Below are 27989 nucleotides of genomic sequence, written 5' to 3'. Positions count from 1 at the left end.
CTGCAAGTCTCTTCTGAATTAGTTCTTGTAAAGGTAGTTTGGATTATGCCAATCGGGGTGATGTAGGCTGGGGGAAGGTGTTTTACTTTTACTTTCACCAAATGCTGTCTCACTAGCCTTTGGGGGGGGGCTTGGGAATATCCATGAATTTTCTTCTAAAGAATTTCTGTCATAGGAATTTAGTTCTTGAAAGTTTGTACCACCAATAGGGATGACTCTCTCATTATCTGCCCAAGAGTAGAGACTTGCTGTCTCTCATAAAATATATCCCTGGACAGAGGAGAAGAGGAGCATGTCTTTTGTAGGTTGCAGTTAAAGATGTCAAATGTAATTTTGTGCAGTCCTTCACTAGGTCTTCAACACACTGGACCAGCACACAAGCTTTCTTTATTGTAGGTGGCATTTTAGATTTTCTTAGTAGTTTGGCTGATACTTGAGTCACAAGATGTAAATTAAACATTTTCTCTTGAGTTCACAGTAGGCATGTTGCATGTTATCACTTGGCATGCTTGACCTTTGGGTCCTTGTGTTTAGACTTTTGCATTTCTGTTTTTAGACTAGTCCATTCCTTTCTCATCAGTTCCAGCTTCCAAACCGTGGATTTTCAGGTCACTGCTCAACTTTTCTTTTTTTTTCTTTTTTTTTTAAATTTATTTAGGGGGGAGGGAGCCAAGATGGCAGCAGGAAAGTAGGGACTAGCGTGAGCTCCCATGCCTAGACCCTCCAAAAACCTATAAAAATGACTCTGAGCCAATTCTAGAACTGCAGAACCCACAAAACAGCAGAGGGAAGCCCAGGACAGCCTGGATGGTCCCTGGGTGAGGTCTATCCCACACGGAGCTGGGAGCTGGGAGCTGGGAGCGGAGCAGACCAACCAGACCGGGAGCCGGGCGGAGCGGGCCCTAGCACCCTGAATCAGTGAGCTGCAGCAGTTACCAGACTTCTCAATCCACAAACACCAAAGACAACAGAGAAGGTTAGTGGGAAAAGCTGTAGGAGTGGAAGGAGTGCGAGGTTCAGCTACCGGCCAGGGGTGCAGCGGAGGTGGGGCAGCTACAGCTGCTGTTGCTTCTGGCCCCAGGCCCACGTGGTGGGAGGAATTAAGTGGCAGATTAGAGCAGGAGTGCACAGCCTGCTGAAGATTTAAGCCCAGGCTGGGTTGGGGGTTCTTGGGGAAGGAGGAGTGCTGGTGTGGCACAGCTGGCACATGCCCCCCAAACATGGAACATAGAACTCTCTAGTCTATAAGCAGTCATACCCCACTTTCTTTCTTATTTTCATTTATTTTATTAAATATTTCTCAATTACATGTATTTTTAACAATTATTTAAAAATTGAATTCTAAATTCTCTCTTTTACTCTTGCCCTATCCACCTCATTGAGAAGACAAGCAATTTGATTTTGATTATACATGTGAAGTCCTGCAAAACATATTTCCACCATGTTGCAAAAGAAAACACAAACAAAATAAAACAATAAAGATAAATAAATTGAAAAAAGTATGTTTCCTTGTACATTCAGAATTCATCAGTTCTCTCTCTGGGAGTGGATAGAAATTTTACTTCTGGCCCTTTTAAGACTGTCTTGGATCTGGGGAGATGGAAGAGTAGGTCAGGAAACTTTCAACTCTCTAAATTTCCTCTACAAAAAAAGACTGAGCATCACCTTAGAGTAGCAGAAATAAACATGGGGTAAAGCAGTTGTCCTCCTAAGAAAATTTGAGAAGATCCCAGGAAAGACCTAACCTCCAGGGGCCGAGATTTGGCCTGAGTAAAGTGCAAACATCATCAGGCTGACTGCAGAAACCATAAACAGGCCCTGGGGGCAGCAGGGTTCAGAGGCAGCCTCAGCCTTAGAAATTTTCATCTCACACACAGTGTGGGGTTCTGATGGCTGAGTAGGAGAAGATTGAAGGACCTTCCAGTGTCAAGTGATGCCAAACAGCTGTGTTGACCAGACACATCCTGGCTGTGGCTATGGGGGAGAAGGAGCTAACGTGCACCTGGAGAGTACAGTAGAGAGGGGCAGGAATCCTGATGGCTGTGAGCACTTGCAGGAGAGCAGTTCCAGGGCAGAGAGAACAGTGAATTTTGAGAAATCATAAAAAAAGCACGGCTACATGGCTTAAAAGAGGAGAGACAAGAAGACACTCTCCTCACTCCCCTTATCGGAGGCCAGAGATCCACAAGTATGAAATAGCACATATGTTTTCAGACTTTTTTATGTATTGATCATTTATGATAATTTTTTCCCTGTCTTTAAAAATATTATTTGTTAAATGGGATGGCTTTCTGGGAGAAGTAATGGATAATGATACTGTGGAAAACTAACAATGATGTAAAAAAATAAAGACAGCAATAAAAACATTAAAAAAAAAAACAAGCATCACTCCAAAGAAGAGATGAGAAAATGCCTCCATTCCATCCTTTTGCAGAGGTGGGAGCAACACAGGTCTGGTACATTCAGATTCTGGCTAGAGCCAGATCTAATAGGATGGGGAGAGCCAATTGTTAAATTTCCATTGTGAGCATTTGTACCTCAAAAATCAGCTAATGCTACAAATTAGTCTTCGATTTATAGTTTTGTTGATTGTCTAGACTTAAAAAAGTGATGAAAATGTTAATGCAAATTTAACTTAGTGTGTTGTGGGCACATTCCTTCCTGCCCCCCACCCAACCAATTGTGAAACATTTATCTGCACACTCCACACATTTCCAATGTATTAATCAGTTTTGCTGATTTTTCCTCTTTTCATTTTCTTTTTGTCTTTAAAATATTATTTGTTATATAGGATGGTTCATCAAGAGAGGAACACTTGGAAAACTTGGGTATTAAAATAAGAAAAGAAATTAATAAAGAAGTAAAAAAAAAGAGTGAGATGGGGAGAATGTTGTAAAATTACCAAGAACAAACATGGTTCCAAAGAACTGATATGAGAGAATATCCCCACCCCTTTGCAGAGGTAGAGTGGGTGCATTGCACATATTCTCCAACTTTTAAAAAATATATATATATATACATACACATACATATATAACCTTTTTCTGTTGTTTTTTTCACTAAAATATTAACTTTTGTGGGATGGTTCTCTGGAAGCAGGAAGGGAAAGGATACTGAGGGAGTTTGGGTTATGTAAAAAAATCAATAAAAATTTCATTAGAAAACAAAAAAAAATGGAATTTCTCTTTCTATCTCTTGCTGCTTGATTTTGTTGGTGATATAAAGAAATGGTGATGATTTGTATGGGTTAATTTTATATCTCACAACTTTGCTGAAGTTGTTGTTTCAACTAGTTTTTTTTTTAGTTGATTAATTCTCTAAGTGTACCATCATATCATCTGTAAAGAGTGATAATTTTGTTTCCTCACTACCTGTTTTTATTCCTTCAATTTCTTTTTCTTATCAATGCCATAGCTAGCATTTCTAGTGCAATATCAAGTAATGGTGGTGAAAATGGACACTTGCTTCACTCCTGATCTCATCGGGAAGGCTTCGGGTTTATATCCATTATAGGTAATGCTTGCTCTTGGCTTTAGATGGATACTACTTAGCATTTTTTAAAAGGCTCCATTTATTTCCATGCTTTCTAGTGTTTTAAATAGGAACGGGTTTTGTATTTTGTCAAAGTTTTTTCTACAGCTATTTAGATGATCGTATGATTTTTGTTGTTTTTGTTATTGGGAGGGTCAAATAGGCTGATAGTTTTCCTATTATTGAACCAGTCTTGGATTCCTGGTATGAAGTCCACCTGGTCACACTGTACGATCTTCATGATATGTTGCTGTAATCTCCTTGCTAGTATTTTATTTAACATTTTTGCAATGATATTCATTAAGGAAATTGGTTTATAGTTTTCTTTTTCAGTGTTTGTTCTCCATGGTTTAGGTATCAAAACCATATTTATGTCATAAAAGGAATTTGGTAGGACTCCTTCTTCACATATTTTTCCAAATAGTTTATATAGTATTGGGATGAATTGTTCCTTAAATGCTTTGTAGAATTAACTTGTGAATCCAATTGGTCCTGGAGATTTTTCCTTAGGGAGCTCATCAATAGCTCATTTAATTTCTTTTTTTAAAAAAATAAACTTAACTATTCTATTTCTTCTGTTAAACTGGAATGTTCATATTTTTGCAAAGACTAATCCATTTCACTTAGATCATCAGTTGTACTGGAATGTTAGTGGGCAAAATAACTCTTAATAATTGCTTTAATTTCATCTTCATTGGTGGTAAATTCACCCTTCTCCTTTTTGATACTAATAATTTCATTTTCTTTTTAAAAATCAAATTAAGCAATAATTTATCTATTTTATTATTCATAAAACCAGCTCCTAGTTTTATATATTAGTTCAACAGTCTTTTACTTTCAATTTTATTAATCTCTACTTTAGTTTTTTCAGGATTTCCATTTTGGTGTTTAATTGGGGGTTTTTAATTTGTTCTTTTCTAGTTTTTTTAGTTGCATGCCCAATTCAATGATCTACTCTTTCTCTATTTAATTGATATATGCATTTAGAGACTAAAATTTCCCCTAAGTGATGTATTGATTGTATCCCATAAATTTTGAAATGTTATCTCATTGTTGTCATGCTCGTTAATGAAATTTATTGTTTCTATGATTTGTTCTTCAACCCACACATTCTCTAGGATTAGACTCTTTAATTTCCAATTAGCTTTTAATCTACGATTCCACAGCCTTTTTAATGTAATTTTTAAACCATTATTATCTGAAAAGGGTGCGTTTAATATTTCTGCTTTTCTGCATCTGGCTATGAGATTTTTATGCCCTAACACATGGTCAGTTTTTCTGAAAGTGCCATGTACAGCTGAGATAAAGTTTTCTCTTTTATTTAGTGAATGTTTTTTTAAACCCACTAAAACATTTTGCTTTATGTACCATAGTTACTGCTCAATTAAACACCAGCTCCTCCGACCCCCAACTATCCCCCATGGTTTCATTCCTTAAAATAGCAAAACAAAACAGTAAAAACACAACAGCAGCAATAAAATAAAACATGAAACAATGTGATCTTAAAAGAACTGAAACTACAGATTATTCAAAAGGCAATGGAAAGGGGCATAGAATATAGCGAATTATTAGTGGTGACTTGGATGGAAAAATGGTATAAAGAACAATAGTTTCCTAATTGTTCTCCCCTCCAAATTGGATCTTCACATTTGCCAAATTGATATTCCTAAACCACAGGTCTTAGCATATCACCTCCCTGTTTGGAAAACTTCAATGGCTTCCTATTTATTGCTCAATATGAATTATGTATGATCATCCTGTCATTTAAAGCCCTTGACAATCTGACCCCCACTTAACTTTCCACTCTCATCTCACATTACTCCCCCTTGGCTTATTCTACATTTCTAGACAACATGACATACTGCTTCCTGAACCTGACCTCCCATTTCCCATCTCTGTGCCTTTCAATAGGACACACCTAGTTCCTGGAATGCATGCCCTTCTCAACTCTTTTTTTTTTTTTTAGAATCCCTGGTTTCTATTGAGACCAAACTCATGTGTTTCCTCCTCATTTTGCCTCTATTCGCTCCCTTTGTTCACAAAGCTGGTAGACTAACCTTTGTTGTTTATCTGATCATGTCCCGCCTGTCATTAAAAACGAAAACAGAACTTAACTAGCTTCACAGGAAGTGATACTTACGGATGTTCAGGTGCTATGCTCATGAAGTATTAGATACATATGAAATATATGAAGTGTTAAAGACAAAAAACAAAGAAAGATTTTTAGTACACTGGACAGATCCTCTGTGAAATATATGAAGCAATGTGGTACAGTATAAAGAACCCTGGATTTATAGTGAGAGTACCTGGCTTGAAAACTTGTTTCTGCCACTTAATACCTACATGACCTTGGGCCTCTCTGGAACTCACTTTCCTTGTCTGTAAAATAAGACAATTGGATTCAATCACTTCTAAGCACCCTTCTAGCTCTAAATCTATGATACTATAATTTATGGAAAGACTCAAGCAAGCATTGCACTGATGAGCAGGTGTGGAGGGGTTACATACACCAGTGAGCAGGATATCCATACTGAGGAAATCATGGATTCAACAGTGTATTGAAGTATAGTTTCCTATTACTTACAGAATTAAATTCAAATTCCTTTGCTGCGTTCAAGGCTTTCAACAATTTGGTATCATCCTACTATTCTAGTCTTGTCTCATATAAATCTACTTAAAAATATTTTGATAGTTGTTATTTCTAAATAGTAGGTTTCCTTTGTAATTCAAGGATTTTTTTCTAATGCATTTTAAAACATTTTCAAAAGGGATCTCTAGGTTTTACTTAAAGGGGTTCATGACAAAAAGGCCAAGAACCTCTGTATTAATTCCTTGTCTCATATTAATTCCAATCCATGATGTAGCCACCTTGGACCACTCTATTCCTAAGCAGGCATCACATTTCCTTGCTTCTGAGATTTTATTCCCTATGCCTGGAACAATCTCTCTGTCCCCATTGAATTCCTACCAGTTCCTAGCATCCAGATCAAATGTCACTTTTGCTATGAAACCTTCCCAAATCTTTGCTTACAGTAGTAGTCTCCCCTCACACCAAGGCTCCACAAAACTCTGTTTTGTGCTTCTCCAATACGTCTGTCATACAATATTACATTTTATAATGACTGAAAGTACATAGTATTTCTACCCACCCCACCTTCATTAGATTATAGAGTGGACTGAAAGCAGGGGCTATCTAAACTCTGCATTTCTCCCAATGCCTGGCACAGTGCTTTACATATAGTAGGCAGCTAAGAAATAACTATTGAACTTGAAGAAAATGATATGAGCAAGATTACAGTTGCTTGGATCAAACATCTGGACTTTTTGTGAAAAGAGTTTAGAAAGAGCGAACATTTGGAACAGCCTAATCACATTCTTCTGGTTATGTAAACTTGCTGTTTATAATAAATTGCTTAGATTAATTAGATAAGATTTGATGGAGGGGATTATTTCATGAGTTTCTAATAAACACTAGTCTTAGATGATGGATTTTATTGATTTACTTATAATCAAGGAGTAACCAAAATATCTCACATTCTGGGAGGATGGCAGCACTTGTGGATAAATAAGACTACCCTACTGATTTAATTGCTCTGGCTCCCCTGGAAAGTTACTCATGACTCCCAAATTCCCCTTCAAGTACCTGCTGTTCTTTATTTTATTACACCTAAATGTTTGCTCATTGCAACAAATCTTGGCAGAGATGGTCTGCCTCTCATTGCTAAATGTTTTGCTCCATTGGCTCAATCTCTTTCATGGAAAATTCAAGTCTTCTCAATGGCACTAAGTTTTGCAACAGTTGGAGGGCTCTCCCTTACCCCTAATTGATAATCATGGTGCACACCCACTGTACCTTAGGGTTGCAAAGGGCTATATACTTTTTAAAGGATCCCATTTGATCCTTACAACTCTCTGAGCCAGCTACTATATTTTGTTGCCTCATTTTACATCTGAGGAAACCGAGATTCAGAAAGGTGACTCTTGTTTAAGGTCACATAGGAATTAAGTAATAGAACCAGGATTCAAGCTCAGGCAGCTGGTGACACAGTGGATAGAGTTCTGGACATGGAGTCAGAAAGACCTGAGTTCAGATTTGACCTCAGACACTTACTAGCTTTGTGATCATGGGCATGTCACTTAACCTCTGTCTGCCTTAAAAGCACCTACCTCATGCAGTTGTTGTGAGGATAAAGTGAGACTATTTGTAAAGCACTTTGCAAACCTTCAAGCACTACATAAATATTAGCTGTTACTAGCTCTACTTCATATCATAGCTGCTCGTTTCCTCATACCAAGGAGGGAGGTATAAAGCCCTACTTCCTCCTTTCCTCCTGTCCCCTTCCCTCTTCCCACCACCACCCCCCACTTAAAATATTAATGTCTAAAAAGCAAGGTTATTATTTGTGACTGTTAATCACTTCTGGTCTCACTAAAATAAATATACGTGGAAATAGATTTCTAGTCTATATTTCAACAATAAGGCTATATAGGGCCCAACCTTGGGCTCAGGAGGACCTGTGTTTCAAGTTCTGTCTCTGAAATATGCTGGGTGAGTGAACATGGGGGATAACCCTTAACCTTCTCATGCCCCAGCCCACTCTCCAAGACTATACCTTACAAAGGAGTGACTCATCTATGATGGTGGAGTTTGCCACACTGCTGAAATCAAAAGCCTACATCAAAAAATGAAGCCGAACAAAAACATATCCCTGAGCTACAGTTTTGAAATTCTTTGGCTGAATTCAATTATTGTCGCTGAGTCTTCAAAAAAAGGAATCATTTTTGAAGACAGCCGGATGAGGTAGATAGAATGTAGGACTGAAGTCAGATATAGATTCAAGTGTATAACCTCAATTTAGGAAACTTACATAATCTCTTTGGCCTTCAGTTTTTTAATCTGTATCATGCTCATTCTGCCTACCTCAAACGGATGTTAGAAGGATAAAAATGGGAAAAGAGATGTTAGTAAAAAGCGAAAAGAAAAACCTTGGGTTTGAAAAGTTAAAAGCTTTAGATAAATGAAAGGCCACACCCTCTGTTTCCACCATCATCTTTTTAGTTGAAATGCTGGCTACCTCATTTCAGGATTCTGTTCTCTCTCTACTTCCAAACTGTCTTACAGGCCACTTTCAAGCTAATCTTCCTTAAACAACACTGTGATTGCGTCATTTTCTGCTCAAACTTCCATCGTTCACTATTTCTTAGTACAATATCAGTACAGTAAGTAAAATATAATACTTCTTAATTTGTTCAGTGCCTCCTCTTGGCCTTTAAGACCTTCCATAATAGACTCCTAAATATGAGTTACTAGTACTTACAGAATCCAGAAACCCATTCATACTGGTTCATAATCAGTTAGCTATTGGCCTTAAGGGACAGTTTGCTGTGTTTCAAAGGAAGGGGAGGGAATGACTTTCTAATATTATCATCTGTCATTGACCTTTGGTGTCTAAGACAGAGCAAACTGTCTTTTGGTTGGCCTTGTGCAAGAAATGGGAAAAGGGGAGGTAAAAATGTGACTTCTGGTTAAACATGAAGTCTTATTCTAAGGTGGCCTTATCATGAAAAGCAAACAAAATAATAACAGTAATAATGATAGCTGGCCTTTACATAGTGCTTTAAGATTTTCAAAACACTTTACAAATATTATCTCATTTGATCTCCCCAACACTCCTGGGAGGTAAGTGCTGTTAGTATCCCATTTCACTGATTAGTAAAAGGAAACAGATAGGGGTTAAGTGCCTTGCTCAGGGTAACACAGCTAGCAAGAATCTGAGACTACATTTGAACTCAGGTTTTCCTAACTCCAAGTCCAGAGCTCTGCTCACTCTACCATCTAGCTTTCATCCTGGCCCCCAACTTCCCATACTTATGGGCTAATAGATTCAAAGCTTAAAGAGAGCTTAGAGGGCTTTGAGTGTCTCTCCCCTCACCTCTAATTTTACAGCTGAGAAAACCAAGGCCTATGGACGTGAGATGATTTTCCCAAAGCCCCTCAGACATTAAGTATTGGCAGCCAGTTCTCTGATTCTCTGATACCAAAGCCTGTGTTCTTCCCACTGTATAAAACACTCTATCTAGTCAAGACAGTCTTCCCAGATTCCCACAAACAGAACCAGAATCACACTGAATGTTAAAACTGAAAGGAAGGGAGCTTAGATATCACCTAATGGTAGAAGCATTGACTCATGGAATCACAGAATGTCAGAACTCTAGAAGATGTCATCACTTATTAAAAGAGGAATCCTTTCCACAGAGTCCCGACAAATATTCAGGTAGCTTCTATTTGAGTGCACCCATTTTTAGGGAACTCTGAGGCACAATCTCAATGCTAGATCTGACTGTTTTTTTTTAATACTGAGTATTAGATATAGGGATATTTTGTATCCCCAGCTCTTAGCATGGTGCTAGGCACATAGTAGGTGCTTAATAAATGAGGATTAATTGATAATGATTGAAAATCTGTTTCTGCAACTTAACAAATCTAATCCTATAAGAAGAGTCCACAAAATATTTGAAGATCTCTTAAGTTTTCTTTTACATATGCTACATATCCTAAAGTCCTCAGCTGGTCTCTGGCACAGGATGAGCTTGGGTACATGCCTTTAATTCCTGCTACTGGAGAAACTGTGGCTGGTGAGTTGCTCAAGCTTGAGATTTCTAAGCTGCAGTGCGCTGAAGTTAATCAGGGGTCCACATGAAGTCCAGCACCAATATGGTAAGCCCTGGGAATGGGGGGCCACTAGGCTGCACAAGGAGGGGTGAACCAGAGCTCTGTAATGGCAAGCAAAGTGGGACTTTTTGCTGTTTTTTTTTCTTTTGGAGTGCTTCTTGGCACCAAGGCAATCAAGTGCCTTTGACTGAGTCTTGTCTTTGTTTGAATCATGAGTCTTTGATGACCTGCTTAAGTCACAAGAAAGCCTAAGCCACATGAGTTTGAGTCACATGATTGTGATGCCCTCTGACCCTGAAGAAGTATATATATAGGCATTAGGCCTGTAATCAGGGAGTTCAAATCTGGCCTCAAACATTTAACGGTGGTGTGACTGAACCTCTGACTGCCTCAGTTTCCTTAACTGTAATATGGGACAATAATAGCATTTCCTTTACAGTGTTGCTGTGAAAATCAAATGAAAAGTACTTAGCACAATGTCTGCTATATGATAGATGCTTAATAAATTTCCCTTCTCCCCCTTTTCTTCCCTATCTCAAGCAAGGACAATAAATAGCACTAGACATGGAAAAGAGTCTTGATGAAGAAAGGGAACTTTGGATTCACAGCATAAAGTCAAAGCAGAACAGGTGGGTGTCTGTCTTTTATCTTCATCTTCATTTCACTCCCTCCAGAGCCCTGGAGTCACTCTGCCCTGGTATGATGTTCTCTGATAGGTCCTTTGATATCTACTGTCTCCACCACCTATTCCCAAGCCGCAGTCCCACCACAATCCCCACCCTTAAACAAATGCATACATTACAACCACTATCATAGAAAAGAAAAGAAGACTTTTTGATGAACAAAGGAAACTTTTGATTCACAGAAAAGAATCACATCTGAAGGGCAGATGGATTTCTGTCTTGGCTTCTGTACTGCCTCTTCATTTTCATTTCCTTCCCACCAGCATCTTGTATTCTACCCCCTTGTATGATGGTCTTTGATAGTTGAGCTGTTACCTTATCTTACCTCCAAATTACTTCCTGGCATCTCTACACCATGCTGCTGCAGTATCTCCTACCCGCTTCTCCTTACCCTTTATGCATTGTCTTCCTATATTTGAATCTAAACTTCTTGAGGGCAGGGACTGTCTTGCATGGTTTTTTTTGGCATGTTTTTGCATACTTGGAATTAACCACCTTCTTTCCTTTCCCCTCCCCTCCCCTCCCCTCCCCTCCCCTCCCCTCCCCTCCCTCCCCTCCCCTCCCCTCCCTCCCCCCCCTCCCCTTCCCTTCCTCCCCTCCCCTACCCTGCCCTTCCGTTCCCTTCCCTTCCATCCCCTTCCGTTCCCTTCCCTTCCCTTCCTTTCCCTTCCCTTCCCTTCCCTTCCCTTCCCTTCCCTTCCCTTCCCTTCCCTTCCCTTCCCTCCCTTCCCTTCCCTTCCCTTCCCTTCCCTTCCCTTCCCTTCCCTTCCCTTCCCTTCCCTTCCCTTCCCTTCCCTTCCCTTCCCTTCCCTTCCCTTCCCTTCCTTCTTCCCCCCACCTCTCTCTCTTTCTCTTTCTCTCTCTCTCATCTCCTCTGTGTGTGTGTGTGTGTGTGTGTGTGTGTGTTTGTATTTCTGTGTCTTTCTTACACCCTCATTTTTCCACCTCTGGCTTATGTTAGGTAAGCAAGAGTGACTTATGGGTGAGGAAGATAGTCATGAGTTATCCAGATATGCTATTGTCAGGTTCTCCAATTTGCCTGACTAGTTACAGAAGAGAATTAGGGATCAGTTATGTAGAGCTGACGGGTACCCTGGTAGAACTAGAAGTATCTTGTCAATTATCTCAGCTCTTCTCATAACCAACCTGAAAAGGCATAAGATCGTATATTTCTAGATCTGGATAGAGCCTTTGAGGTAATCTGATGTTTCATTTTATAGATGTGGAAACTGAGGCCCAGTGAGGCTAAGCAATTTTGCACAAGGTCACACAGGCAAGTAACAGAGTCAGGATCTGGACTCTGGTCCCATGACTCCAAGTTCACTACTTCCTCCATTGTACCATGTTGTCTCTCATCATTCATTTTTACATCACCAGGGTCAAGCACAATGCCTTGCACATAACAGACATTCAGGGAGATGGTTTTTTTATACTAAAGTGGACTTGAGAACATACAGCAATTCATAGGATTTTGGATGATTCGGCACTGGAAGGTATCTTAGGGGGTCACCCAGTCCTGAATACACTTTGTAGATGAAATAATTAAGGTCTAGATTGATTCATCCAAGATTCCACAGGTGAGTCAATAGCAAAAATGGGATTCAAACCCATGTCTTCTTTCATAAAATCCAGTGCTCTTTGTATGGTACTGTATCACCTCCTACAAGGGTGCCACCATTGAAGTACAGAAATAGAGTACCAAGGATACTAAGATAAAATCATTGTCAGCAACATTTTATCATTCAAGAAGAAACTGAGGTTGATTCCTCCATAGTTGAGTTCTTCAAAAAAATCCTAACAATAAATAGAGGAGATTTAAAAATTATAGTTTATTTAGAAATGAGCAATTATCTGATGTATTTAGACTGTATAGACAACACCTGAATGGTTTAGCCAAACTCTTTACCACCTTGCTCTTACTTATCTGAGATTGTCAGCAAGGTGGTCAATAACATTTATTATGTACCTAGATTTATCAGAGTCATGTATTAGAGTAATTCAAGTCCAATAAATTCTCCTCCCACCACTAATCATCTACGGAATTCCAGCTGTAGAGGTTTGGCCCCAGTATCTAAAGTCATAACTTCTCATTGTAGATGCTACTAACAAAAGCTTCATAAATGATGCAAGACATGTTTGCACATCCCAAAAGGCAATTCCTCCCTTTTTATGGGAAAAAGTGAAAAAAAAATTAGCCTGAGATTTCCTAGGAGATACATTTTTAATTGTTAAAAATCAGTTTTCAATTGATTAACTTACTTGCCTCCTTAGATGATTGTTTTTTTCCCAATGCTTTACTCAATCTCCTCTTTTTTTTTAAATAATGTTACTGGAATTAAGGAATAAGGAAGACAGAGGGTTTGGTGCAGTCTCTGAACTTTCCCTCTTGTGTAAGACTCAGCATGATAACTACTCCATAATAGCCATGCCAGTCTTGGGAAAAACCTGGAAGTGAACAAAATTTGTCTTTGCTCTGTCTGTTTAACCTTTTGGTGTCTCGTGCTCATTTCCATCTTCATGATGTGTGCCCATAACACATAATTCAGTCTTCCATGACCAGACTCCAGTAGGATTTCACTATATCTCAATTTTATAAACTTGCCTAAAACTTGTTGTCTTAAAAGTGACACATAATGCAATTTTATATCTTGCACAATTTGCATATACATACATACATATACATGTGTGTATATATATACATACATATATATATATATATATATATATATATATATATATGTATGTATATATATACAGGGTGTCCTCAAAGTCTTAGTTAAGAACTCTGATATATATAATGACTTTGGAAGACTGATGATGAAACATACTTCCTACCTCTTAATGAAAAAATTGATAAACTTAAGGTGAAAAATGAGACATAAATTTTCATACAAGATCATGTGTTTTGTGGGGCTATACTTGTTAGTTTTGGGGGGGGTTTGGTGGTGGTGGGGAGTGTAAAGGGGAAGCACAGTGAAAGTGATTCTATGAAAAGAAAAGAATATCAGTGAATTATGTGAATTATTTTAAACAGAAACAGAGAACAGGAGACACAGACAAGCAGGGCCATATAGGAATTAGCATGTTCAATTTCAATTCTACCAAAAAAACCTTTTTTTTTTTAAAGACATACTTAGTGGGAAAAATATAACAGAAGTTGATGGTTTCATATGCAATAACCTTTTAAAAATTATTCTTCACTTATTAGCACATTTGTGCTTATTGATATTTATATTTATAATAAAAAGGTCATTTATTTAAAAAGTAAATGTTTGTTAAATCGAAAAATGATTTAATGCTAAAACATTTTCCAGAGTCCTTATGTGTCTGGTCTTCTTTCAGAGCTTTAACTAGGGAATCTGACCCCCAGGGCAAGAACCACTTAATGAGACACAGAGACAGCCTCAGGAAAAGAGCACTCATTGCAAATAAAACCTTCAAAGAAGAAATTCATAGAAGAAATGAGCGTTGTAATGGTGTCAGTGAGAAGTTAGGAGAGAACATGGTGAAATCATGCTGGAGAAGAGGTCACATAAGGCATGGTTGCTTGAAGGAGGAAATATGTCCTGATAGCTTCCTATTTTTTTAATTATTTATTTTTAGTTTAAAACATACAGTTCCACAAGCTTTTGAATTCCAAATTTTCCCCCTCCTTCCTCTCCCTCCTCCCCAAGATGGCAAGCAATCTGATATAGCTTCCTATTTTAATGAATTATTTTCAACAAATAGATGCTAGGCATAATGATTTCTACCTGTGGAATACAAGTGCTGCCAATGCCCTCTATATTTCAGTGGTATCCTGTTCCAGTTAATACTTCAGCTGTTTTTTTCCTGATCTTAATACATGCTTGTTGCATTGAATCGTATTAGGTATGCAGAGAGCTCATGCTCATTGAAAGAGTTGACTTAAGACTTCTCAGGAGTGGGCTCCTTAGTTTTTGTATAATTCTGGGTGGAATCGAACATTTGGGGTTTTATTGGCAGAGATACTGGAGTGGTTTTCTATTTCCTTCTGTAACTCATTTTATAGATGAGGAAACTGAGGAAAACAGGGTTAAGTGACTGGCCCAGGGTCACACAGCTAGTGTCTGAGACTGGATTTGAATTCATAAAGATAAGTCTGACTCCAGACCCAGCACTCTATGCAAAGTACCACCTAGCTGCCCAGAAGACACACCAGACCTTTGCTCATATATTATATGTTGTGGTACCCAAGGAATGGTAGATAAGCTTAGCCTGTGGTTAGATAAGTCAGCAAGGCTGACACACAGTCCATCATTTCTCTTCTCCCCAGTGGTCTGACCAATGTCTGCAATCTAGAGAAGTCCAGGATGTTTCCCAATAGCTACCCAGGTAGATAGCTCAAGGGATGCGGACCCCTGACCTTCCTCGGGTCTCCCAGGTGAGTAGTGTATGGCCACATATACAAATGCAGATCCAAAAGGGAAAAGTACTCAGAAGCTCCAGAAGACTGCCCACATTACTGTACTGTTCTTATCTCACCTGGTCTCATCTCACACAGCTCTCTGCAAGGCACCATGCACTGGCCCCTTGTAGATGATATTAGCATTTGCCTCTGGTAATTTCTCTCCTTAAATACTTCCCTTATTGAAGTCCCAGTGTGGGCATAAATGTGTGGGGCTGATACTGGAATTCTGTATTCCTCTTTTTCCTTATCTCCCCATCCCTCTGGATTGAGCTAACCACAATTCATCCAAGGGTTAAACACCTGAAGAGAGGGGCTTATCTCCGGAAGTAAAGAGTCATCTTTTAGTGCTTCAAATGGATTTCCTTAAAACTTCCCTCTCTGCATAAAATGAAATTTCACATTATATTCTATCTTTAGAACTGCAGATGGGACCTGGAGCTAGAAAGATTGAGTGACTTGCCTATTTGCAACACATACACTTGTAGGAAGCCACAGAACAGGGTATGAGCTCAGGCTCTCTGATTCCCAAGCCAGCAATTTTTTACTATCAATCAAAAAGTATTTTTTTAATTAAGTACCTACTATGTGTCAACCCCTGGACTCAGCACTCGGGTTACAGAGAAAGGCAAAAATATGGTCCATATTCCCTCCCCTCAAGGAACTTACATTTTAATTGGACAGACAGATGCAAAAAGTTGTAAATGGAAGGTAACTACAGATTGAAAGTACTAGTAATGGAGGAGGTGAATGGGGAGTAGAGCAGGAAAGATTTCTTGCAGAAAGTGAGATTTGAACAGTCTCAAAAAAAAGTCAGGGTAGCCAGGAGTCATAAGTAAGGAGAGAAAGCATGCCATGCATGGAAGATATTTATGGGAGTCCAGGGATGGAGTGTCTTGTGTGAGGAACATCCAGAAGGCCAATGTTGCTGGATTGCAGAGAACGTATATGGAAGGGATGAACAGATAATAATTATAGTAATAATTATTAATACTAGCAGCTAGGACTTATATAGTACTTTAATTTTTTGAAGCATGATGCATATTATGTCATTTGATCTGTTTATGTAGGAAGGGATGTGCAGGGCTTTAAAAGTCAAAGAGGATTTTATTTTTGATCCTGGACACAATAGGGAACCACCGGAGTTTATTGAGTAGGGGAGGTAACATGGTCAAATATGCACTTCAGGCAAGTCACTTTGGCAGCTGAGCAATAATAGCTCCTTTTCTCTAGGAGACCAGTACCTTCTAGAAAGTCTTCTTGGTCCCCAAGTTTTCATTTATATTACAGACCTACCCATACCTGCCTTCCTACAAGTTCCATCTTATACTCCCACCTCCATCAAAATTCCCATGTTCAGGATTTCAGTAAGATGTTAAGAAGCAATCAGATTAAATTAATCCATTTAAAAATGCAAATTTCTGAAAGCTGTCCTACCCAATGAATTGTTTAATTGGCAGATTTTCAGTCAGTTTAATGGTGATATTTTGGGTAGGGTAGGATGGATGGGAATTTCTCTTAAATCACATTACTCATTCTCTCTACTCTGTGTTAAGGGACCGGAACTGGGGACCATGACTATTCCTTATTCCTTTCCCCTCTCCTCTTGAGGGAGGAGGTAGAAGGAGTTCCCTATGACTTCATTTACTTTCCCCTGCTGCATCAAGTTAATATTCCTCTGTTTGACTTGTAAAACCCTTCATAATCTAGCCCTTTCCTTTTCTAAAATCCTCCTTCCCTGCTTCACCATGGTGTGGAGGTGAGCCCTCAGTGGGCATCAGAAGGATGCAAGTTATGGCAGATTTTCTCAAGTGGGTGTAAATGTTGGGACTGATTGAGTTGATCAGTCAAATCCCCCTACCCCATGTATCACTAGCGATACCTCTGTCAGATCAGAAGGAGGAAGAGAAGGAAATACATATTTGCATAAGTATTTACGTGGCACCTACTATGTGCCAGGAACTATACTAAGTGCTTTTTTTTTTTTTTACAAATATCTCATTTGACCTTTATAATAACACTAGGAGGTAAGGTGCTATTACTCTCTCCATTTTACAGGGTGGTCCTACAGTCTAGATACATAGGCAAAAATATATATTTTCAAGAAATGAAATGAATGAAATTTTCGACAACATTTTATTTAATTGGAATATTAACAAATAACATCTTCAATATGATTTCCATCATTTGCGATGCAAAGGTTGATGCGCTTTGCAGGATTCATGTGAACTCGATGCCGTAACTCCACATTGCCATCAATTTTAGCAATTCACTCTTTGTGCATTCAATAAATTGTGTTGCATCTGTGATTTTCATTAAGTACACCTTCTCCTTTAGCACATCCCAGGAAAAGAAGTCAAGGGGGCTAAGATCTATTAATATTCCAAGTTATGCATGTTTGCCTATGTGTCCATACTTTAGGGACACCCTGTACAGTTAAAGAAACTGAGGCAAACAGAGACTATTTGAACTCAGATCATCCTGACTCCAGGCCCAGCACTTAATCCAATGGGTTACCTAGCTGCCTCAGAAGTCAGAAGTCAGTCAATTGATTCAATTAGAGGAGTGACCTAGGTATGAAAAAGGCCTGGATATCTCAAGCCAAGAATTTCAACTAGATTTAAATATACATTTCTCTTCATTGAAGGATTTGGTCACATTCTGTGGGGCACATATAAAACAAGAGAACTGGTTTGGAATAAGAAAATTGAGAGCCCATTAGATTAGTGATGGAACCCTCTAGCCACACCCCTGAGAAGGAATTTCTTGGGTGGCAGGAGAGAGTTCTTGGCCTTGGCATGGGTTTCTTTCACCAACTCCCTCCTTCCCCTTTCCTTGACCTTGCGAATCTTAGATTACCATATGATTTGGATTTTTTGAAATCCATATTCTTGCAACATTACCATGATGGCGGTGTCTTCGTTGGGAGCTTGGGACAGACTGGATGCAATGAGTAAAGATAGATTAAGAGTTCTTCAAGGAATCCAATAGAAATGTTAAACATGGGATGAACTTCATGAATACCCACCCCCCAGGAAAAGAAAAGGACTTATAGAAACTAAAGTCTGTGATCTCTTGGCCACATCTGCTCTAAGCCTGAGCTCACTTTCCCCTGGACTCTGAATGTACTTGTGGAGAAGTGTCACAGACTTTTTTTGGGGGGGTGGGGTGGGGATTGGGTGGGGAGAGAGTATTTTGTGCTAATTATAACACCATAGTAAATGCCTGTTTTTAAAAAGTGAATAAGGGGATGCCCATCAATTGGGGAATGGCTGAACAAGTTGTGGTATATGAATGTAATAGAATACTATTGTGGGGAAATGGGGATGATACAGACTTCATAGTAACCTGGAATGATTATGATGCCGAGTGAGAGAAGCAGAACCAGGAGAACATTGTACACAACAACAGACATGTTGATTCCGTGATGACTAACTTTAGTAGACTTGGATCTCCTCAGCAATACAAGGCTCAAAGACAGCTCCAAAGGACTCATGACGGAAAAACCTAGCTACATCCAGAGAAAGAACTGTGGAGTCAGAATGCAGATTGAGGCAAACTATTTACTCTCTCTCTCTTTTTTCGTTTTGTTTCTTCTCTCTTATGATTCATTCCATTGGTCATGATTCTTCTTTCCAACATGACTATTGTGTAAATAAGTTTAATGCAATGGTTTATGTAGAATCTGTATTGGACTACATGCCGTCTTGGGGGAGAGTGGAGAGGGAAGGGAAAGGAAGAAAATTTGAAACTCAAGAACATGTAAAACTAAGTGCTGTAAACTAAAATAAAAATCTAATTTAAAAAAAAGTGAATTATCTGACTGACATCAACCAATAATCATGCAGGGAAGCACACTTTTAGGGGCTTTTGAGCTATAGCATCAGTGGAAAAGCAAAATCCTCAGGGCTGCTCAAAGAACTCTAAGGTGACAATTAACCACCTGAACTCTGGGGATCCAACCCACTAGTGCCAGTGAGTGTTGGAAGACCCACTCCAGAGTGAGTGCTATGCTGAAATGTTTGATGTAAAGACCTGGTATTGACTAGGTGCATCACTTTTGGCCATATCACTTTTGATATAAGGATCAGCCTCCTTCACTCCAGAAAAGCTTATCAAAAGGAGGTTGACCAAGAAACCCTAGGTTTGAAGGTTAAAATTGCACTAAGACTTTTGGGATGCTCTATATAGAAGACACTTAAAGAATGAAACCTGCCATCAGAGAGCTTATAAATTTGAGGAAATAAAAGACTTGAAACCACTATTAGAGGGTTAAATGGTAACTATATGTGTGCTGGTGTTAGTTACAGAGCAACAGAAGCTCAGAGATCAGCAGTATCTGTGTGAGCTGAAGAACATGGAGACCTGAGTTAGGGTTTTATAGATTATGTAGGCTTTGGATAGGAGACAAGGTAACAATTGAGGTGGGAATGAAAATAATGTATTTAGGGACCTGGGAGATGATAGTAAATATATTATACATTTTAATCTCTTATTTCATGCATCTGGGATTTCACCGGTAAGCATACATACTACAGGGGTGAAACCTATGTCATTTGTGAAAGAGTTAGGGCCATATCCAAAATAATTATGACCATCCTCTGTTTTCTTTTTATTGGTACATCTGGCAAAATAAGAGTTTCTAGCCTTTGTGTTTAACACTGATACACAATGGATTTTCCCTAAATTGTATACCTGGATACAGAAAAATGAAGCAGTGGCAGGGCCTTCCAACACCAATTTAGGCAAATAGGCCTTCAACCAGATTTTGTCTTGTGGACACGAAGCCTCTATCAAATATTGGTATTGGAATGTTATGATACGCTCTCACTGCCCTCTGTTTCCATATGTTCTATTATGTGTTTGTCACTCTCTACAAAAGAGAGAAGAGCATCTCTACCTCCATAATTATAAAGAAGCAATGTGTCTTTGAATTGGTAGAAATGGATTAACTTTCTGAAATATTTTTTAAGCCTATTGTCTTTCACTTCATTGTCTACTTCCATAAATAACATATAGGTAAAATCAGCCATCCGCTTGATGGAAGGATCTGGATCATCGAGCACTTTTTCCAGAGCTGAAACAAGAAAATTAATTCACTCTCTTATGATCAATCTGGACTCCTCCCATAATAGACCCTTATGTTATACTGACTGATCCCAACCACTGCTTCCTGAGGCTTCCTCGCTCCTGAGTTTTCCCAGGGAACTCCTATGTTGGTCCCAATCCAAGATACCCTCCAAGCTTTGATCACTGTCTATGAACCTAGAACCTTCTTCAGTGTTTCAGAAATGGTTCTTAGGCCTCACAGAACTCATCATTAATTCCTGCCACAAGACTGGATATCCAGGGAGGGCCCTGAATCATCTAATTATGGACCTTCTTCAATCTGTTTGAACTCATTCCTCCATAGTTACCATACTCCTACTCTATAATTCTCTCCCTGTCTCAGAGATACTGACTACTTCTATGTCCCCCTACAAACCTTATTTCCCATCTTCAATTGCCTACTCTCTTACACCCATACCTCTAACCCTACCACTTTAATGTTCCACTCCAGCTTCCTTTCATCTTAAATCTTTTCTTTTCTCTTTCAATCTTTTGGCACTCACTGAAACCCGACTCCCTTCTAATGACAAGGATTCCCTGGCTGCCGTTTCTAATACAGCTTGCACTTTCACTTATATTCATTGGTCCTAGTAGTGGGGTTGAATATACCTCAATCCCCATTGTCACTTCCAGACTCTCCTTTTACCACACTCAGGAAGCTGTCCTCCATTTAGAGTCATTTGATTTACATTTATACCCGGTCAAGATTCTGGTAACTGTTATCTACTGACCTGAGGACATTATCCTTCCTTCCTCAATGAGTTCAGTACTTGGTCAAGCAAGGTCTTTTTCTCCATCCCAACTCCTGCCCTCATACTAAGGGTTTTCAATTTACATAGTGACACACCCTCAAAAAACCTCTCTCAAATGTCCCAGTTCTTCAATTTACTCATTTTCTATGATTTACTCCTCCATTCTACCTCAGCTAAATTCAGAGACGATCATACCACTGATTTTGCCATCAACTACATGTATTCCTCTCCTATACATACACTTAAAAATTCCTTCATCTGATCATAATATTTTATCATACTATTTTTCCCTCTGCCTTACAATCCCAAACTTGGTTCTTTATCCTCATTGTGACTTCCTCCACCTTTTAGTTTTTTTCCCAGCATACCACACCTGCACTGGCTACATTCTCCTTCCTTGCCTTCACCTCTTGGTGAACCAATTTAACTTTACTCTTTCCTCAACACTCAAATCTTTCATACCTTATCTATCATTGATTATGTGTTGCCAAGACCCAACTTTGGACTACTCCCACATCTGCTGCCTTCACATATATTCACTCATTACTAAATAGAGCTGGAGAAAATTGTGAAATTGTGTTGACTTGGGTCCACTACGAATTTGGTACATAGTCTCAACTGGGCCCTCATTGCAGAAAAGCAACCCATTTAACCTCTTTAATCAATTAACTATTTCACTCACCTCAGTGGCTTTTCCAAATTTTTTTAAATACCTCATTAGGCTTCTGATTGTTCCCCTTCTTCTCTCTACTTAGATAAGAATCTTGCCTCATATATCATTGGGAGAAAAGTGAAGCTATTTGCAGAAAGCTTCCTCTTCTTTCACCTCTTCTCATATCACAATTGCCTATTTTCACTATCTCCTCCTTCACCCCACCTCACATGAAGAAGTCCTTCTCCATATAAAGGCAACATAAACCCTTGATCCTATTCTATCCTGTCTTCAGCAGATTTTCTACTCTATCTCCATCCACTCTCTTACTAATCTTTCTGTCTACTAGATGCTTGCTACTGCCTACAAACATGCTTATATCTCCATTGTCCAAATAACACTACCTCTCACTTGATCTGAGCATGTGCTAGCTATTATCCTATATCTCCCCTCCCTTTTGTAAAGTTACTCTCCTTGAGAAAGCCATCTACAAGAGCTTCTATGTCTTTTCCTTTCACTGTCTTGACTCTGCAATTTGGCCTCCAATTTCATCGTTCAATTGAAACTACTCTTTCCAAAATTACCAATGATTTCATTTTAGAACTTGTTTAAGAGTTTTTAAAAATGTCAATTTGATTTTACCTTCTTATACATTCTCTCTCTCTTCACTTCCACTACCTCCACATAAAGAAAGCAAGAAAAAGTCAAGCAAAACAAATTATTGGACTGGCTGTGTGTGTGTTATATAAGTATAAGTTTAAACACATACAAGTACTTCATTTTTTTTCACTCTGAGTCTATCACCTCACTATCTATAGGAGGGTTCTATGCTTCATCATAAGACATCTGGAATTGTGATTGGTCATTGTACTGATCAGAGTGCCTAAGTCTTTCAAAGTCGTTTGTCTTTATAGGATTATTTTATTGTATACCTTTTTTTTCTCCTGGTTCTGCTCACTTATTTTCACATCAATTATTGCAAGTCACCTCAGGTTTCTCTGAAATTATTCCTTTCTTCACTTTTTTATAACAGCATAATAGTATTTTATTATTCATATGCCATAGCTTGTTCAGCTATGCCTCAATTTCTAATTCTTATCTACCAATAGATGTCATAAATATTTTTTCAATATGGGTTATTTTCTTCTTTCTTTGATCTCTTTGGAGTATAGACCTAATAGAAGTATTCCTGGTATAAATGGCATGCACAGATTAAAAGCTTAAAAAACTATGCCTATATAGTTCCACATGCTTTCCATAATGGCTGGACCAGTTCACAGTTCTATCAACAATGCATTAATGTGCCTTTTTGTTCCCCCACAGTCCCTCTAGAATTTGTCATCTTCTTTTTTTCTTCTTCACTTTTGCTATTATGCCAATCTGATGAGAATACGGTGGCAACTTAGGGTTGTTTTAATTTGAATTTTCTCTTTTAGTGGCTTAGAATGTTTTTTCATATAGGTATTGATAACTTGGATTTCTTACTTTGAAAACTTCCTATTCATATCCTTTGACCATAATTGGAGAATGGCTCTTATTCTTAGAAATTTGAATCAATTTTGTATATATATTTCATATATGCACACACATATACATGTATGTATGTATATATTAGAAATGAGACCTTTATGAGAGAAACTTGCTGCAAAGAGTTTTCCCATTTCTTATTTCTCTTATAATTTTAGCTGGGTTGGTTTTGATTGTACACAAACGTTTTAAGTGTATGTAGTCAAAATTGTCCATTTTACTTCTTGTTAACCTCTTTATCTCTTATTTGGCAATGAGTGCTTCCCCTATCGGTAGAGTTGACATCTTTGATGTTCCTCTAATTTATTTATTATGCCACCTTTATGTTTAAATCATGTACCTATTTGGAGCTTATCTTGGTAGAAAGTATAAGATGTTTTCTAGTTTTCCCAACAGTTTTTGTCAAATAGTGAGTACCCCCCCATAGATGGGATCTTTGGGTTTATTAAACATTAAGCTCCTACACATTTGTTTCTTTATACTGTGAATCTAATCTGTTACACTGATCAATCCCTTTATTTCTTACCGAGTGCCATTTTGGTTTTGATGATTATGGCTTTGTAGTCTAATTTGAGACCTAGTACTATTATGCTCCCTTCCCTCAAAAGTTTCCACTAATTTCCTTGATATTCTTGATGTTTTGTTCCTCCAGATGAATTTTGGTATAATTTTTTTCCTGGTTTTATGAAGTAATCATTTGGTAGTTTGACTGGTATAGCTTCTCCATCTTTCTTGTACATTCCATTAATCTAATTGTCAAATCTGATGGTTCTTTTTTACTCCTCATTCTTCTTGACTTTTGTACAGCCTTTGACATTGTTGGTCACCCTTTACTCCCTGATATTTTTTCTCTCTAAGTTTTCATGACCCTGCTCTCTCTTGGTTGTGCCCTGACCTCTCCGGCTACTCCTTCTTGGTCTTGACTGACTGTGAATCTAGCTTGTACCAACCATGAGTATCCCCTAAGATCTATCCCAGACCTCTTCTCTCTGGATTCAATTATCATCTATATGCATATGATTCTCAGATTTATTATTACTAATTAATTTATATGATGCCTGAGGCAAACAGAAGTTAAATGACTTGGCAAAGATCACAAAGCTAGTAAGTGTCTGAGGCTGGATTTGAACTCAAGTCTTACTGACTCTAGGCCCAGTGCTCTATCTACTGTACTCTAGAAGTTATTTATCTAGACCGACCCCTCTCCTGACCTTTAGATAAACATCTCCAAGTGCCTATTGGACATCTTGATCTGAATGCCCTTTAGATATCTTATATTCAATATGTTAAAAACTGAACTTACCATCTTTCCTCCTGGAACTTCCCTTCTCAACTTCCTTGATAACACCACCTTCTAGATTATCCATCCTCGCAACCTAGGTATGATCCTTGACTCCTAATTCTCTTCTCCCTATGCTCAATCTGTTTCAAAGTTCTGTAGTTTTTACATTTGAAACATCTCTTGTATATGCCTTGTTCTCTTAGACATGGTCACCACTCTGAAAGCCCTCATGCCCTAACACCTGGATTATGGCAATAGCCTTTTGGTTAGTTTCCCTGCCTCAGGCATCTCCACAATTCAGTCCATCCTTTCTTCAGCTACGAAAATGACCTACCTAAAGTACCAGTCTGACCATCCCACTCCACTCAATAAAGTACGATGGTTGCCCCTTTCACTTCTAGTATTTGCTACCTATAACATTTGTTCTAAGAGCTTATAAATCCTGTCTGGCTTTTAAAGTATTCCTCCTTTTTCATTATTTTTACAATTTCCTCCTGCTACTTACTCTATGATCCAGAAATACTCCACTCTCTATTGCTCTTCCCGCCATGACATGACATCTCTCAAATTCATAACTTTTTACTAGCTGTCCCCCACGAATGGAATCCTCTCTTTTGTTTACTTCAATCCCTACCTTTTGCAAGAACCTTTTCTGTTTGCTCCACTCCTTGTCTTTCATTTGAAAGTTTGTCCAATTTACCCTCTATGTACATAGTCTTTTCATGTTGCTTTCCCTATTAGATTGTGAGGTCCTTAAGGGTAGGGGATGCTTTTGCCTTTCTTTGTATCCTCAGTTTAGCATAGTGCCTGGTACATTGCAATCACTTAATAAATACTTGTTGACTTGATATGACTCTTGAGACTTTCTATGAGCGTCATACTAAGTTACAACATACAGGTAAGTGTAACTGCCTCTAATCTTCCTCCACTTCAGAATGAAGAAAGAGAAAGGGAGGTAGTAACATGGGGTGGTAGCAGAGAGCTGAATTTGATTCCTAAAAACTAGATTTCTCTGTTGGTCAAAGTTGTGATTGTGGAATATAATTCAACTATCCAAGAGAGTCTGGGAGTTCGAATTTTAAGAACAAAGCATGCTTCCATATTTTTAACAAAAGATTCTGCCTTTATTGGGGAAGAAAATAATATTTATAAGAAGCAAAGTGGTTCAGTAGCTAGGGTGCTTGACTTAGTATCAGAAAAAGACAAATTTTGAATCTTTCCTCAGATATTACCTAGCACAATATCTGGCACTGACTGACATAAACTAATGACCTTGGACAAGTCACTTAACCTTCTCTTTCTCAGTTCCCTTTCTATAAAATGGAGATATTAATTATATAGGGTTTTATGATGATCAAATGAGATAACATGTGATGAGCATTGTAAACCTTAAAGCAATATGTAAGGGCATATCATGATCACACCATTCTACCCCACACCATTTAGCTCTGATAGCATATTGATTCAGAGGCACTTTGATGAAATATGTAGAGAGTGGGCCTTCAAGCCATGTTCCACCTCTGACACATACTGGCTATGTGACCCAGGACTGAAAATTCCACCTCTTAATGTTAAAGGTCAGAGGTGTCAAATATCAGGTGTAAGTGGCCTATAATACTCCCCAGTGAGGACAGAATCAGATTAAAATGTAATTTGAAGATATTTAATAAAACTTTAAGAAAACATAAATAATGTCATATTTTAAAACTTAGTCAATAAGTGGCCTACAGGAATCCTTATGGTGGATCCCCCCACTTTTCTATTAGCATTTGACCTCACTGCTCTAGCAACTTGCAAAGACTATAAGTTGCAAAGTAGGGGCACCTCTGCCTTGGATGGAGTTTTTTCTGTCATTGAAATCACAGGCTAGTTTCCAGTGGTCCTTCACTGTTCCCAGAGTAGGAATCTTAATTCTACCTTCAGACACTGACACCTTGGTAGTAGGTAGGGGCTTTGATTTACACTTCTCTGTTTGCCCTATAGTACCTGGTACTGAGCTGGTTACTCAGGAAGCACATAAATAAATATGTGTTGATGAGGGGTGAACTTTTGAAATTTGGAAGGAAAGTCAATTTTAAAAGGATCTAATTAATCAAGATGGTACTCAAAAGCCAAGTAAGGTGAGGGTCCTAACCCACAAACCTTCAGAAAGAGTTTTTTGTTGGAAACTCAGATTGATGGTCCAGGAAGAGAGCAGGTAATCTTCACTATCTCTGCCTAATCTCATTGCTCTATCCTCCCCTTGTGAAAAACATAAACAGACTTCAGTAGGTTCAGTTATTCCCTCTTTCTATCTATCTCTCTTATCCCATTAGAAGGAACCTATAGTGTTATGCAAGTTACTTTAGACAAGCCATAAAGTTGTTTTTTTTAATTGTTTCATTTTATGAGGGCAATAGTCCTCTGGTGTGTGCTGTAATTGATACTAGGTTACTTAGAAGTCGGAACTTGACCAGAAGAAGTCTGATTGATCAGATTTCTTATCCTTTATTTAGTTCTTTTTCAGTTGAGTGCTGGATTTCATGTCATATGCTTGTCTTTCATTGTTCTCTTTTGTTGTGTTTTTAATATGTCATTTTATTGATATTAATAATAAGAGTTACTAACATTTATGTAACACTTTTAAGTTTTGTAAAATGCTTTACATATATTGTCTCACTTGATATTCATAGAAACACTTTGAGGTAGATATATATTTAAGAATGAATATTATTGCAAAGCCAAAGCAAAAGGTATAGTTCCTCTTAAGCTCACTTCAATGACCAGTGATATCAGGCCACTGGACCCAGATGGCTCTGGAGGAGAAAGTGAGGCTGGTGACCTTGCACAGCCGTCTCTCACTCAAATCAAAGCCAACTACAAGTTATGTCATCATTTCCCTGATGTCATGGTCCTCCTCAAGAATGAAAGACAAACACATGCAACAATCGATGACTAGTAGACACAATATAGCCATAGTAGGATACGGGCACTAAAGCATTTCAAGGATCGTTCAAGGCCGCAATGAAACTGGATCAGTTGCCTTGAAGCACAAAGAAAAGCATAGTCAAAAACAAAAAATAAAAACCTAATGCTGAGAAATAGGAAAAAATCTATTGTTGCCAAATAGCCTGATTAATCATCACAAAACAAGCAAAGACCTTCAAAGGAACCAAGCTTCAAAGGAAAACTAGAAAAGTGACTGGCTCTACAATGTGACACAGGCTTCTTGAAGTTGGAACAATAGTGTTTCAAGGTTATTGCCATAAAAATGCTCACTATGAGCAAGACTAGAGTACTGAAGATTAGCCAAAAGAAAATTTTTAATGAGAAAGTTCACTTATTTCATTCAATGTTACAAAAACTGAATAATTA

General features: G+C 38.4%; 1 pseudogene; it reads right to left on the bottom strand.

Annotated features, from left to right (window-relative positions):
* Window positions 1-18: 18 nt before the first annotated feature.
* On the bottom strand, window positions 19-24720 carry LOC118846746 (annotated as a pseudogene).
* Window positions 24721-27989: the final 3269 nt, after the last annotated feature.

This window comes from Trichosurus vulpecula, chromosome 4, assembly GCF_011100635.1.
Source record: "Trichosurus vulpecula isolate mTriVul1 chromosome 4, mTriVul1.pri, whole genome shotgun sequence".
In the NCBI taxonomy this organism is placed as follows: domain Eukaryota; kingdom Metazoa; phylum Chordata; class Mammalia; order Diprotodontia; family Phalangeridae; genus Trichosurus; species Trichosurus vulpecula.
This window is presented reverse-complemented; position numbering and strand designations above follow the sequence as displayed.